This window comes from Aotus nancymaae, unplaced genomic scaffold (genome assembly GCF_030222135.1).
Source record: "Aotus nancymaae isolate 86718 unplaced genomic scaffold, 86718_ANA_hifiasm-v0.15.2.pri h1tg000036l, whole genome shotgun sequence".
Taxonomy (NCBI): Eukaryota; Metazoa; Chordata; class Mammalia; order Primates; family Aotidae; genus Aotus; species Aotus nancymaae.
The window spans coordinates 85,959,779-85,975,696 of NW_026988450.1; positions in this window are offsets into that span (position 1 = coordinate 85,959,779).

The following is a 15,918-nucleotide window of genomic DNA, read 5'->3' on the forward strand; positions in this document are numbered from 1 at the left end:
TCCCTAGATCAGGGGCACAATGCCACCAGTCTCTTTGCTAAAGCGTAGCAAGAGTGACCTTTCTTCCAGTTCCCAATAAGTTCTTCATTGCCATCTGAGACCACCTCAGCTTGGACTTCAGTGTCCATATCACTATCAGAATTTTAGTCAAAACCATTTTACAAGTCTCTAGGAAGTTCCAAATTTTCTAACATCTTTCTATCTTCTGAGCACTCCAAACTGTTCCAACCTCTGCCCATTACTCAGTTCCAAAGTCATTTACACATTTTCAGGAAACTTTATAGCAGTGCCCCACTCTCATGGTACCAATTTGCTGTAGTAGTCCATTTCCATCCTGCTATAAAGAACTACCTGAGACTGGGTAATTTATGAAAAAAAAGAGGTTTAATTGATTCACAGTTCTTTCAGCTTAACAGAAAGCATGACTGGGAGGCCTCAGGAAACTTAAAATCATGGTGAAGGCAAAGGGGAAGAAAGCAGGTCTTGCCATGGTGGAGCAGGGGAGAGACAGGGGTGGGCAGGGAGGTGAGGTTAGGGGGAAGTGACACAAACTTTCAAACAACCAGATCTCCTGAGAACTCACTCATTATCACAACAACAGCAAGGAACAATTGACAAGTACACCCCGTAATTCAATCACCTCCCACCGGACCCCTCCCAAGACTTGCAGGGATTAGGGATTACAATTCCAGATGGAATTGTGGTGGAGATACAGAGCCAGACCAAATCAGTACCCATGAAAAATTTTAAAAAAATTATAAGGGAAAAATTTGAAAAACAACACACTTACAAATAATTCAGGGATCAAAAAAAGTGAGAAGGGCAATTAAAAATGTTTAAAGTTGCAATTAAAATAGGACAGTAAAACACATAGAATGCAGCCAAAGCAGTGTTTAAAGAAACATTTACAGCATTCAATTTCATTAAATTATATTAGAAAGGAGGATAGTTCTCAAATCAGTGATCTAGGCTTCTACCTTAAGAAACTAGAGGAATAATTAAGTTGTGAAAGAAAATAATGAAAGGCAGAAATCAATAAAATTGCACAAAGAAAAACATATTTGTTTTTAAATGGAGAAAAAAAGGTCTTTGAAAATATCAATAAAATGCTAAATCATTAGCCAGGCTAAATAAGGATGAAAGAAAGAATATACAAAGTTGCCAATATCAGGACTAAATGAAGAAACATCTCTATAGATTCTTGGTAGATGAACAGGATAATAAGAAATTTTATGAACAAAGTTATACCTTTGAAGTAAGAAACATAGAACATTCACGAGAAGACCAAGAATGATAAAAGGAGACAGCATTCTAGATCCTACAGAAATTAAAATACACAAAATATGAATAAATTATTAATGTATGTAAATCAAACATTTTAAAATTCTGATAAAATAGATGAATCGCTATAAAAACACATTTTTCCTGAAACTGAAACAAAAATCTGAATAATCATATACATTCAATACTTGAAAAATGCACAGGAAAAGATCTTCAAAAATAAATGACTTGACCCTTGTACTCCTGGAAGTATTTGTAGAAAGAACTAATACTAACATTAAGGTCATGCAATGTTTTGTTTTCTTTTTCCAGAGAATGGGAAAAAAAGAAAAATTCTCAACTTGCTTCGTGAGGCCAAACTTTGATATGGAAACTTGAAAGGAAAATAACAACAACAAAAAAATGAAAAGTCTTAGCCAATTTCTCTCGTAAACATGAATGCAAAAATCTTAAATAAGATATTAATATAAGACTGATAACTAATTGATGTACAGTAAAATGAAGATATATTATTTTCAATCTTGTTAGGTTTTTTTCAGAAAATCTCAGTAATTGAAAATTCAGCAAAGTAATTTACAATATTAACACAATAAATAAATGTTATATGATTATCACAATAGATGGAGAAAAATGGTTTTGTAAATGTCAACACTATTTGAATAGAAACAAATTTAAAGTGAATTAAAAAAAACTTTCCTAACAAATATTATCTACAAAATATTCTGTATCCTATGCAAATAAAATATTAAAATGCAAAATCTTTAATTGGAAAGGAAGAAACAAAATGTTGTTATTTGCAGATTATATAATTACAAAAGTAAAAAACAAAGATGTTGACATCTACCCTTTAAATAAAAAAAGAATTTAGCAAATTGCTGAATGTAGATTAATATAAAAAAGTCAATTGTATTTCAAATTCCATCAAAATTATGTCAATAATGCATTTTAAAATGCCATTTAAAATAGCACTAAAATGTTAAATAGCAATAAATCTAATAAATGACATGCAAGACCTCTTTCACAATACTACCAAACACAGAGGAGAAAAATTAAATAAAACAAATGAAAGGGGAAATATATTCTGTTAATGGACTAGAAGAATCACCATTATAAATATGCCAATTTTACCTAATTTGAACAACAGACTTAGGGTGAGCCTAATCATCTCCTGATATTTTTGGTTTTGTTTTTAATAAAAATGGATAAGCTAATTCTAAAATATATATGGGCATGCAAAGGAACAGTAAGAGCTACACATAAACAGAAATAAGGTTGGATGACTTATTAGCAGAGAGTAAGACATTATAAACCCACAGTGATTATAACATTGTGTCATGTATGCAAGTATAAACTATAGAACAGAACAGAGTTGAAAAACAGACATCACATGTACGATTATTTGATTCATAACAAAGATACACTAAGAACAATGGGTAAAGAATAAATTTTTAAATATGCTATTAGAAGATAACAAATGGAAAAAAAGAACTTTTATTTCTACCTTCAGACTGAAAAAAATTAATTTAGGATAAACTTAAAAGTTTACTGTGAAAGTGAAATGCTTAAGCTTAGAAGAAAACAGCAGAATATCTTCACAGCATTGGAATAGGATAAAGATTTTTCAAATAGAACACAATAAGCTGCAACAATAAAGTGTATGTTTGATAAATTGAACTTTATCAAAGAATGTCATTATGATTCTACAAATACAAATCCTAGAACAAGTATAAAATCTTCTACAAAGATGACATGTAGAAAGTACAAAACTTCCTCAAATCAATGTGCAAAATGTCAACACAATTTTAAAAGGTGCAAAATAAAAAAAAATTAAAGTGACTCATGAATATAGGAAAAGATACTCAATTTGTTTAGTCATCAGAGAAATTCAAATTTAAACCATAATGAGATATCATTAATCACTAGAATGTCTACAATTTTAAAAGACTGGCAATGTCAACTTTTGTAAAGTAATGGGGTAACTGAATCCTTCATATGTGAATACGAATGGTGTGAATTGGTACAACCACTTTGAAAAACTGTTAGCAGTGTCTACCAAAGGTGAAAATATACACACCTTTACCCAATAATTTCATGCCTAGTATGTACCTACAGAAATGTACACATAAACTCACCAAAAGTCATGTACAAAAGTGTTCATAACAACACTACTCTTAACACTCAAATGTGGAAACAACCAGAATGTAAGTCTAAAGATAGGTAAGTAAAGTGGTCATGTATTCATACAGAGGAATGTGATAAGAATGATTGATTTTCCACAACACACAATAGAGATGAATTTTACAAAAATGATGTCAAGCGAAGGAAACCAAACAAAGAAGGAGTAATAAGGTGAATTGTAAAAACGGGCAAAAATAACGGCAACGAGCATCGGGATTGTAATTGCCTCAGGAGTTTGTAGTGATGGGGGAGAGACAGGAGTTTCTGTTCTATTTTTCAGTCTAGGTTTAGTATATTTGTGTAAAAGTTGTAAAACGTTTTTTACAAAAAAGATTTGTAAAACTTCATTGAGCTTATGGCTTGCACATTTTTTAAGTGTCAGACACCGCTGCTCCAGAGCACTTGTTCACTCTCAAGCAGCTTTCAGAGATTAACAGAACACAGCTTAAACAAACATTGAAATTTTACTTTTTCTCATGATAGTTATGACTTTGAGCAAGTCACTTTACATCTCCAAGCCTGTATTTTACCTGTACGTAGTCTGACAATAATATCCATACCATAGAATTATTTCTAAAATTTAATCAATTTTAGGTATATAGTATGTAACATAGTATCTGACACTAAATATACCCCCAAATGTTAAATATGATTACTAATGCATATTAAATATTTATGACACTATCTGGCATGTAGTAAGCAATCAATGTTAATAGCGATTATGATATTAGTAGTATTACCAAAATGCATGCAGGAATCATTTTAACCCAAGGCCTGCTACATATTATTCCCTCTGTAAAATGGTGTGATGCTAAAATTCTAAAGAAAAGCAGGTCTATCCTCAGTCTTAAAGTTAGTGATGGCTCCAGGTTTCCTGTTCTTCTAAAAGACCTGGAGATTGGCGAGAAAAAGAACAGCTCTCTGGCAGTTATCCCTGAAGAATGGGACCATGTTGATAATAACTAAAATTGCAATTAGAGGAATTTCCTCACAGTGCCTCTGGGCATCATCACCCTGGTTTCACTACAAGAGTCTTTAGCCATTTTCAATCTGTGCCTCATTAGACAGTCAGCAGCATGTACAGCCTATGGAGACATTTGGTAAAACAAGCTTTGTGAAAAGGAGTCCACCTTTTCCCTCCCAACCTTTTTCTACCTCTAAATGTCTGTTCCACAGAAGCTGGGGGATGCCAATAAGGGTTTTGGGAATCTTTCCCATCCCATAAAAGTTATTTTTCCCAATTTATGTATGAATAAAAAACATAGGAGACCTTTGCTATTTTATCACATTATAAATCATTTAGCTCTTTTGGGGTCCCTTCACTTTTTGGTAACCTGACTAGACAACCAGGTAATCCAAGACCTGAGATACTCCACTCAAAGGCAATCACTTTATTTCTGGACAGAGGAGATGCAGGAGGAGCCCACTACTACCCACAGTGCCTTGGGATAGGACTTCACCTCTGCATAACTTGGATTACCTTTCTGGGAAAAGTGAAATATAAAAATTGTTATCTGTCCAGTCATGAGATTGAATGAAATCCAGAGTTATAAACATTGTGTTTCTACCTCTTTAAGTTTAAACCCAAGGATTCCTCAACCAAAGCACCGTCCCATCAAACCACACCAGGCACTTTCCTAGCACAGACTCTCCAGTCTCCGTCCTCCAGGCCTTTGCTCAACAAATGTCCCCTCCCAGAGGTGTTCTTCTCTTTATGATGTGCCTGTAGGAATCAAACGCTGCTTTCTAAGTCCAAGCCCAAATCCATCTTTTTTTTTATCTCAGTTAGAATTAACCTCGTCTGAGCCTAGTGATTCTCAATCCAAGGTGGATTAAGCCATTCAGCATATCTAAAGACATTTCTGGTTATCACAATTGGGGCAGGTCATCTTGTGGATAGATGACCTACTGCTAGATATCATGTAGTATGCAGGACAGACCCCTCTCAGCAAAATAATAATCCAGTCCAAAATGCCGACAGTGCTGGGATTCGGAAATCCTGTCCTAAACTGTCATCTGCAACGTGGCCAGAAACCTCTTGTGGCCTCCTGATTACCAGCGTTGTTCCCTGTGCATGTTCCTCAGCCACGAGCAAAGAGCTCCCAGAGGAGGCACAACCCTTGTATCACCTGCTTACCTTGATGGATGCCAAGTTCAGTGTCTGTTACAGTGCTCTTCCCACACAGAGGCTCTGCTCCAAAGTGTTGGCTTTGTGGAATTGGATTCTGTTTGATTTTTTTTTTTTTTTTAGAAGTGAAAGGTCTCACATATTTATTACTGAACCCAGGCAACCAAAGCCTTCTTTTTTTTTTTTTTTTAACATGAATAATGGAAGCACTGTGGGTTGTACTAATGCCTTCGTAACAGATCCAGAGAGGAAACTGTTCAAACTTCTCCAGATAGCGGTGACATTTTTCAGCTTGATTTGGTAACACGATTGTGACCTTCAGACAGCATAAATATGTGTGCCATCGCATGTGTAATTTCTTATAGACCCAGCTTGGTTCTTCTCCAGTGTCTCCTTTTGGAGTTGTACCTGATTTTATTACCAGTTTTCATCCAAATCCACTGGGGAATGGGGGGATTTTGCTTTTGTTTCTTGGCCAGGAATCACTTAATCCTGAAAGTCTTGTGAAAAGACATGGCGAGAAACGGAGTAAAGCACGCACCACGATGGTGGAGAAAGGAAGAGAGCGGATTCTGTTTGATTTTAATCACATATTGCCAACACCCGGCTTTCTCTCCTTACAGCTTATCCTAGGTCTAGGAGTTAAAGGGGTCAGAAGAAGAGATGTTAGTATAAACTCCAATAACCGAAAAAGATGTTTAAACTGCTCTCACCACTATACACCACACAAACCAAAGCTCCAGAAGTGGAAACTTTGATAAGGAATGTATTAGTCCATCCTCACACTGCTATGAAGAAATACCCAAGACTAGGTAACTTAAAAAAGAAAAAAGTTTAATTGACTCACAGTTCCACATTGCTGGGGAGCCCTCAGGAAACTTACAATCATGATGGAAAGCACCTCTTCACAGGGTGGCAGGAGAGAGAATGACTTCCAGCAGGGGAAATGCCAGATGCTTAAAAAATTACCAGATCTCATCAGAACTCACTCACTATGATGAGAACAAAATGGGGAAATTCTAGCTATAGGCAGAACATGATAAAATGCATAAGGTAAGTCATAGATTTTTATGGGACGCGTCTGTTCTTTTCTGACTCTGCCCTGATAAACCTCTATGATCATCCAACTAAAACTTTTTATCCCCACCCAGTGCATGCCCTACCAAAGGGTATGGGTGAGGGTGTACAGGGTCAGCCCTTTCCCTTTCTCAGTGATTCTTGCATGTCTCGGAGTCGAAGGAACACGCACTCGATCCTCAAATGCTATTTCTATGGTCCTAACCTTTTGGAATTCAGCTTCCCACTCAACCTCTGTAAGGTACACAGATGTGCTTTGGTCAAAACTAGGCGGAAGTAAACATCCTGCCTGACTCAGTGAGTTTGGAGCACAGGCACATATCTCCACTTGTTATGTAACCTGTTTGGATAGTCTCGTACTTGGCTCGGAGCCATTATTATTTGAAAAAGGTATAACTGCCCTGCTGACGCTGTACATACAGCATGGCATGGCACAGCTCAGGCACAACGACTCATACTTGGAGACAGAAAGAGTTAAGCTGCTGACCCTGTAGGGAGAGCTGGCCATGCAGCTGTGCATGGGAGCGGCAGCAGCCACAGAGCCGGCTGCTGAGAGGGGAGTAGACAGCTGAGACAGAAACAGACTGTGAGAGAGAGCTGCTGATGAGAGAGCAGCTGAATAAAACCATCTTTCACCTGCCTACACCGCACCCCCATCCCCAACCTGAGTGTTCTTTCAGCTCTCTGCCACCCATCCGCCCACTTCCTTCAGGATTCAGCATGGTCAGGAACCTAACACTGGGCATGACATTTGGCATAGTCATGGCATGACAGCCTCTTATCTCTTTGATTAGATCCTCTCACTTGTTTTTCCTACGTGACTGGATGATACGAGAGTCCTGGGGCACAGTTAAGGCCTGTGAAAAACTGATTTTCATCCAGATCACAGGCCAGAGCTGCAATGGAGTCCTCCTGGTGCACACCCACACCAGCCAGTGCGACGTGATTAGATGGTTCTTAAACGCATGTGGGAAAGTAGCCAGAGCTGTAACAATAATGCATATCCACTTGGCATATACATCTTAGGAGACACTGGTGGCTGATTGAGTGTTAATTGAAAATTGGAGCTCCTAATCCCATTCAACTATTTTTCGATCCCTTTTCAACTTAAAGACATAACCAATGTGTGGTGCAGTTGGCACAGAGAGATGATTCTGGTCGTTTATTCACTGATTCATTGAATATTTGCTAAGACTTACCTCATGCCAAACACCAGGCTAGGTACTGAGAACACAATGGGTGGCCAAAGGATGGGAGGAGATGTGGTCATTGATTTGAGGGATGCTCAGGAGGCAGTAGCAGCAGTCCTTGTGATAGAGGACACATGGAAGATGAGAAAGGGGGTTATCAAGAGTGATTCTGAGGCCCTTTAGGTTCAGAATCTGGATGGATAATGGTACCATTTACTGAGACTGGGAGAGCTAGAGGAGGTAGATCAGAAGGAGGAAGGATCAGGAAGAGAGCTTGGCATGTACGGAATTGAGGATGCTTTGGAGCCCTGCAAGGTGTGATGTCGAGTGGGAAGTTGGCCACATAGCTTTCTTTCTCAGGAAGGAGTTCTAAGCTGGTCTTGCTAACGTTTTGGTGGTAATGGAAGGCTTGGCTGCACCTGAGTCACCTATTTTCTAACTGGATTCATCTTCCCAGTTGACTAAAGAGATGAGCACTATGTGGGTTCCCAGTGGAAAGTAATGGATGCTAAATGGAACAATTAAGCTGATTGGCATTCACTGATATCAGACAGGAAAGAAACCCCAAGGGGAAAGTCCTAACCATCACAAATCATATCATTAAAAGAACTTGAAAGTCATGGATAATTTTGCACTAATTATACATCTACCTTTTAGCCCTTCAGACTGAGGCTGTATTTTGCCATTTTGTGAAGATAAAGCCACAGTGATGAGAGATTGCTGTAGCTTTTCTACTGCTTGGAAAGCATTCGGATGAAGGCTAGGCCCACAAATGCACCTGCAAAGTGTTTCTGCTTTTCACTTGTTTCTCATATATTCGCTTCACCCATGAAACTCCATCAAAAGGCAAAGAGGAACGACGTTCTCTGTTCTGAGGCCCGGAACAAGGAGGAACAACATACTGTTGTTTCTTCACTTGTTAAAATTTCTCACTGGTTTACTATACAACAGTGTTTCTCTACAGGAGCAATTTTGTCCCCCAGGTTACATCTGGTAATGTCTGGAGATGTTTTTGGCTGTCACAAATGGGAGAGAGGTTGCTACTGCCATCTAGTGGGTAGAAGCCAGAAATGCTGCTAAATATTCTTCAGTTTACAGGACATCTCCCACAAGGAAGAAAGGGAAGAATTATCCAGCCAGGTCTCTCCATAGTGCCAAGGTGAAAGAACTCTACTATACAAAGTGACACCAAAACGCCAAGGTTGTCACTCAAATCCTTCTGTGATCTCTCTCTCTCGAGGCGTCAGCTCCACCTAATACCTTTGCCTTCTCATATGTTGTTCTTCAATCATTTCGATCTAGTTATAACGTCTGGAACATTATGAATCTGTATGTTCCATGAGAACAGGAAATTTTTCTTTTCTGTTTTGTTCATTTCTGCTGTTCAATAAATAACTGTTGAATGAGCAGGTGAATAAACACTAAGTGCAGTGCTTGCAAAGACAACTCCTCTTTCTGGGATGTTTGATTTTCTCTGTGTTGACCTAATAAAACCACAGTTATCAACACCGAAGCATCACCTCTTGGAGATGTTCCTCTTTGCCCCACCTCTCGCACTGTGCTCTTTCTCACCTTTGACACCCCTCTACTTTGTTTTCACCACACTGCACTACAATGTATCTTATCCCGTATTTATCTTCTCCATATTAATCCAAGTTCCTTTAGAGCTCCTGCCTGATTTACTATCTCCTGCACCTGTCACAGTATGTGCCCCTGAAGGGATTCTCAGTAAAGATTTTTTTTTAGGCCAGGCGCGGTGGCTCATGCCTGTAATCCCAGCACTTTGAGAGGCTGAGGCGGGCAATCACGAGGTCAAGAGATCAAGACCATCCCGGCCAGCATGGTGAAACCCCATCTCTACTAAAAATATAAATATTAGCTGGGCGTGGTGGTGCACACCTGTAGTTCCAGCTACTCGGGAGGCTGAGGCAGGAGAATTGCTTGAACCCGGGAGGCGGAGGTTGCAGTGAGCTGAGATCGCGCCACTGTACTCCCACCTGGCAAGATACTGTCTCAAAAAAATAAATAAAAAAGATTTTTTTAACATGGGCGAATGAATGAATAAATAATGAATGAGGAGATAACTGAATTCTTGCCTTGGAACAAACACAGTGCCGGGAGGGTGGGAGAGTCACTGTAGCCAGTAGTGAACACAGACGCACCAGGTAGCATCCCCCTCTCCGTGTGTGTGCGCAGTCCCCAAGCAGCACACTAGAGCCCCGTGCGGCCAATCACCTGCTTACTTGCGACTATTGTGGGCACAGTTTAGAGTTCTTGAGAATAGAAATACCATAATGTATGTATAGATTTGTAAAAGTAAGAGAAATAGAGAATGTGTGTTAAGAAAGACATCAGGTGTGAGTAGAAGCAGCCAGTGTGATTTCTTCACTTTTCAGAGAGAGCATTTCGCAAGAGACACATGGGGAGGAATTGATGTTTTTCAGGGTTGAAGTTGACACTCAGAGGTGCAGTGGAGATGGGCCATATGGGCAGTCACACTGCCTCTCCGCACTTGATAAAAATAAAAGTCAAAATCCATGCAGGGCCAGATGGGCTGGAGGTCACGGTAGGAGGAGCTGAGTAAAGGGAAGAGACAGATGAGGGCAGTGAGTTAGCTCAGTGTCTGCCGGTACTGACCGCTGGGAAATAAACGCTCCGCTCCTCGTGTGAGCCTGGTGAGAGTAGCTGATGAGCTCATCCCTCAGAACTCAGGGGAACTGACCCGGGAAGGAGAGGGAGAAGTGTTGCTCCAGCCAATTGCCTCAAGCCTGTTTACTATGGCTGGGGTAAGAAAGACAAAATTTAGTACTAGCAAAAAAAATACAAAAAAGAGCCCAAGAGAGTTAGGATAGAAAACGGTTAACTAGAGGGAGAAACAGATTTGACAGAGGCTAAGTTCTCTAGTCGAATAAATCCACAAATACGGTTTGTGACACTGTTCAAGTAAACATTTTAGACATAGAAGAATCTTTTGAGAAATCACTGAAAAACATTCCAGAAAGTGACCAACTGCTGATGTGGGGGCCACCATCACTCTTCATTCTCTCAAGGAAGATATCTGCTAGAAAGTCAGGAGGTGACAAAGACACGCCCATGAAACAGAAGAGAGAAAGGTACTTTTCTCGGCAGAGTGTGGAACCATCCATATTTTTCTGAGAGGGCCTCCCTTAGTCGAGGGTATCATCTGATGGTTGCAATGAGTCACTTTTCGGTTGTAGAGACATTTTCTGGGAGACATGGTAATCCGTCTTGATATTTGCAAATTTGAGGATGATGACGACCATGGAACCTATTCCTTGAGAATTTTAGGTTTACAATAAGCACAGAGCCAAGCAGGGAGCCTGGTGCCTAGAGGGTGCTCCTAAATGGTGCCTAGAGGTGAAACATTTATTCTAGTCTGTGCTTCATAGAATAAATGAATAATTTCATAACCATCACTTATTGAGCACTTATTATTCACCCACTGCTTTCCATATTTTTATTATTTATTTATTTACTTATTTATTTTTTAAGACGGAGTTTCCCTCTGTCACCCAGACTGGAGTACAGTGGCGCGATCTCGGCTCACTACAACCTCCACCTCCTGGGTTCAAGCAATTCTTCTGCCTCATCCTTCCGAGTAGCTGGGATGGCAGGCACGTGCCACCATGCCTGGCTAATTTTTTTTTTTTTTTTTGTATTTTCAGTAGAGACAGGGTTTCATTGTGTTAGCCAGGATGGTCTCGATCTCCTGACCTCATGATCCACCCACCTTGGCCTCCCAAAGTGTTGGGATTATAGGCATGAGCCACCTCAGCCGACTGCTTTTCGTATTTTATCTCAATAAATCCTCACAACCCAGTGGGTGGAGGTTGCAGTGAGTCGAGATTGCATCACTGCATTCCTGCCTGGGTAACAGAGAGAAACTCTGTCTCAAAAAAAGTTAAAACAATAAAAAAATAAAACACTGAGTAAGGAAAGGCAGGATGTGGGAGGAGGATGTTCTAGATCAGGAGCTGGCTTTTGGGTCAAATGTGGCCCACAACCTGACTTTGTAAATAAAGAAAAAAAAATCCTCACAATAATTTATCAATGCGGGATAGGTGAGTATCTTTGTCCCCAAAGTCTGCATGAGGCAACTGAAACTTAGAGAGGTTAAGTCACATGTCTGAGGTCTCACAGTTACATTTTTAAAAGTGTCTGCATACAAAGTACTTGAGGTGAATGAATAAATGAAGGTATGAATAAGTGAATACGTGAAAGTGTCAATAAGTGAATTAATGAATAATTTTAAAAAAACAGTTATCAGGCTTGAAGTATCACGTCAGGGTCAGACACAGTTCCCTGCTGACCAGCAGAATCACTGTGGACATCTGAAAACATATGCTATATGGGACATTCTGATTGAATTGGTTTGGGTTGAGCAGGAACCATCAGGGTTTTTACTAGCTCCCTCATGATGATTTTAACCTACAGTCAGGTTTGAGAATAATTTTGTTAGAAGAAAGGATGGTTTTCATTGAACTTAGTTGCTTGGTGAAGGTGGTGAAGCTATGATCTTATGTTGGATATTTACAAAAGCCAGGAGCATGTGTTTTTCATAATCACACCCAGCGATTATCTTCCAGCAAGTTTGGGAACTACTTCACTAAAGGTGAGGCAGCTGGTTACAGGTCTCTTGCTGCAGGATGGGGTTAGTCCTGGAAAGCAGCAATAGACTGGGTCTTTCCAGGAAGGCAATGGGAGATCAGGGCCTCGTTGCCCCACCCAGAGATGGAAAGGAGGAAGTCAGCTGGATGCAGAAAAGGAGATGCACTAAGGAGGGCAATTACTTGGTGCTGTTCAAACTGACAGTCTTTACATATTTGTTAACACTTATTCAGTAGGGGCTTGGAGTGACTGACTTGCTATTAATGCAAAATGTGTGCACGAATAATGTGCTTATTTGGCTTGAACATTTTATTGCTGCGATAGCATTTTTCAGGAAGAAAGATTATTCAATAGAGAACATTATGGTTTTTTTTTTTTTTTTTTTTGCTTTGAATAGCCTGTTTTAATTTCCAGCTTCTGAAGGCAAGGGGACAAATGATATCAACCAATTTACTTCATGGTTGTTTAAAGACCTCTATGCATTACAGCTTATCCAGTTCAAATAGCTGCCCTGCACTGTTTGGGGCATCGTGTGAGGCCCTTTAAAGGACAAATTTTAAAAAGCGACAGACTTTCCTACAGGGGAGAAAAGTCTAATTGCAGAGACACATGTATTCCTAATGCAAATCTCAGAGATTCACCTTGTTCAGACACCACATCAAATGAGAACATAAAGAGGGGCCTTAGGCTCACCTTGGAGCACCTTAGAATGTGTTGTAGCAATGCTAAAGTCTGGCTCCACTTTTTAGGGCAGAGAGTTATTCTACAAATATTTATTATATGTCTATGCAATGCCATGTACTTTTTTAAATGCCTTGGTTAGGGATGAACAAAACAGACGACATGCTGACTTTGATAACATTTGCATTCTAGTTGGAATAGAAGGACAGTGATTAAAGAATAAACCACAATATTCATGTGATTATTAGTGCTAGACAGAGAATAATCCCGGAGGGCACAGAGAATGCTTTCCGGCAGGTGGTCAGAGGCTTCTCTGAGGAGGTAAAGTTAAGCAGAACCTAAATGTCAAAGAGGAGCCTGCCATAAAATCATTCCTGTGTTCCAGGCAAAGGCCCCGGGGTGAGAATGGTGTGGCTGTGTTCTGTGTTGCAGAGAGAAAGGCCAAGAAGGATCAGAAGAAGTCACAGCAGTGCACAAGAACCAGGCCAAAAAGCCAGGATAAGGGGCTTTATTCCAACTAAAATATAAAATCACTGGGAGTTTTAAAGAGGAAGTTGATATATATGACCATTTTAGGAGAATGAGTGAATTAGGTCAAGCAGGAAGGTGGAGAGAGCCGTTGAGAGACGCTTGCATTGATCCAAACCAACAATAATGGTGGTTTGAACAAGGATAGACCCATGAAAATGGTGAGGAGTCATTAAATTTGGGATATGTTGTGATGGACGTGTCAGAAGACTTAATAAAGCAATGACTATGGACCAGTGAGGAGAGAGAGGTAGGAAAGTCTTCCTGGGCTTTGGGCTTGAACATTTAGATCTGTGCTGGTTCATTTACCAGAGCAGTGAACACTGGAGTAGGAGCAATTTTGAGAAAGGAAGAATTAAAAATTCTGATTTTATGAACAGATAAATGTATTGTGGGCAGAAGAACATATAGGTGAACTACAATTAACATTGGTAAGAAATAGGCTTTGTACTAAGTATTGGGCTAAATACGTATTTACAGTCCAGCTAAACAAATATTTACCAAATAACATCTCACATATTTACCAAATAACCTCTGCCCAGCTATGCAGTAGCTATTATTGCCCTCATTCCCTAACAGAGGCTCAGTAATGGTTAAGCCACTTGTTCATTCTGCCACTCAGATACAGAGTTAGGATTCACCCCAGGTCTGTCTTCTTACGTAGGTTTATCAGCTCAATCTCTGCAAATGCACTCATTCAATCAGGTGCAAGACGTGTTATGTCTTTTACAATTCATTTTATCAAATGTGCTGGCAAGCACGGCAGAGCTCCTCATCGCTCTTCTGACTAAAACAGGGCAAATCAGAAGCTCACAAAATCTAAATTAAATACACATAACATGGTTTTTTCTTTTCCTTTTTCGTCTTTGGATTCTTTTTAGTGACAAAGGAGATGTTGATGAAATTTATGCAGGAGATTAAAGAGGAGCTATTTTTTGAGTTTTCCATATGTAGAAACTTATCTTCTTCCTATCCAAAATTGGTTTGGGCAATCATCGTCCCCAGTGGTGATGTCAGTTGCCTTCAGAAGTCAGAATTTTATAGATTTCCAAGACTGGTTTTTCACTGCTCAACCAAATTCCACATTCCTAATACCAACATAAGAATTGTGATGGGGAAGATGGTGGTGGTAACAATATTAGAGCCAGAGGATGCTGCCTTAGGTGAGTCCCCAAGCCTCTGGGAGCCTCACTTCTCTCCACTGTCCACCTGTTAATACTCACAGTAGCAGCCCTTACTTTGCCACCACACAAAGTTTTTGCAAGGATCAGTAGAAAGACACGCAGACGTGAGACGGCCTGAAAAACCAGAAAATCCTCAGATGGGAAAAGAAGGAACACTCACTCACCCTCCCACCCCCATTCTGGCCCTTCTTGTTAGCTATATGACTTTTGGCGAGTTCTTTTCTGAGTTGCAGATGCTTAATCTGTAACGTGGACATAAAAGAAGAAGTGATGTAGTAGGTCAGAGAGCACCACAAAGTTATCACATTTTTAGGGGCTTAAAAACAACACGCAAATCTAACCATTTCCATGGGTCAGAAGTCAGGCGTGGCCTAACAAGGCTCTCAGGCTCTCTCCCAAGGCTACAATCATGGTGCTGGGTGATCCGTGTTGTCCTCTGGAGCTTAGGGTCTTTTCCCAAGGTTATGTGGTTGTTGGAAATGGATTCTCTACATCACAAGGCAGCCTGCCCCTTCCACAGTGAAACCATAGCCCAGACGGGAACTGGGGGAGAGGAAGCCCATCTCCTTGGCTGCATGTACCAAGATAGAACTTCTGTAACATGGAGCTTGGATGGGAGCACAGAAGCAGTGTAGGGCTCAAATGTCACAGACTTCCACTGTCCTCACTGAGAGTTAGGACATTTTCTTGAATGACTGCTTCTCCATTTTAGTATGCCCTTAGGACAACTTCCATGGCAGCCCTAACATCTCCCTCACCTTGACTAACTTTAGACAGGCTTCTTCCTGCCTCTAGGACCATTGGCCTCTATGTTCTTTACTTGTAATTGTGCATTATTTCTCTGACCACCTGAGATAGAAATCTCTTACCAAGCCTTTTGTCAGCTTCACAGCCCAGGACTGTCTTTCTCCAGACCCTGGAAACCATCTCTTTGCAACTAATCATTATGGAAGTACTGTCCCTTTCTCCCAGCCTCTGCTAGAAGGTGGGAGCCTAACTTTGGTGGGTGCATTGCTCCAAGTTATTGGACTACCTCCTGTCA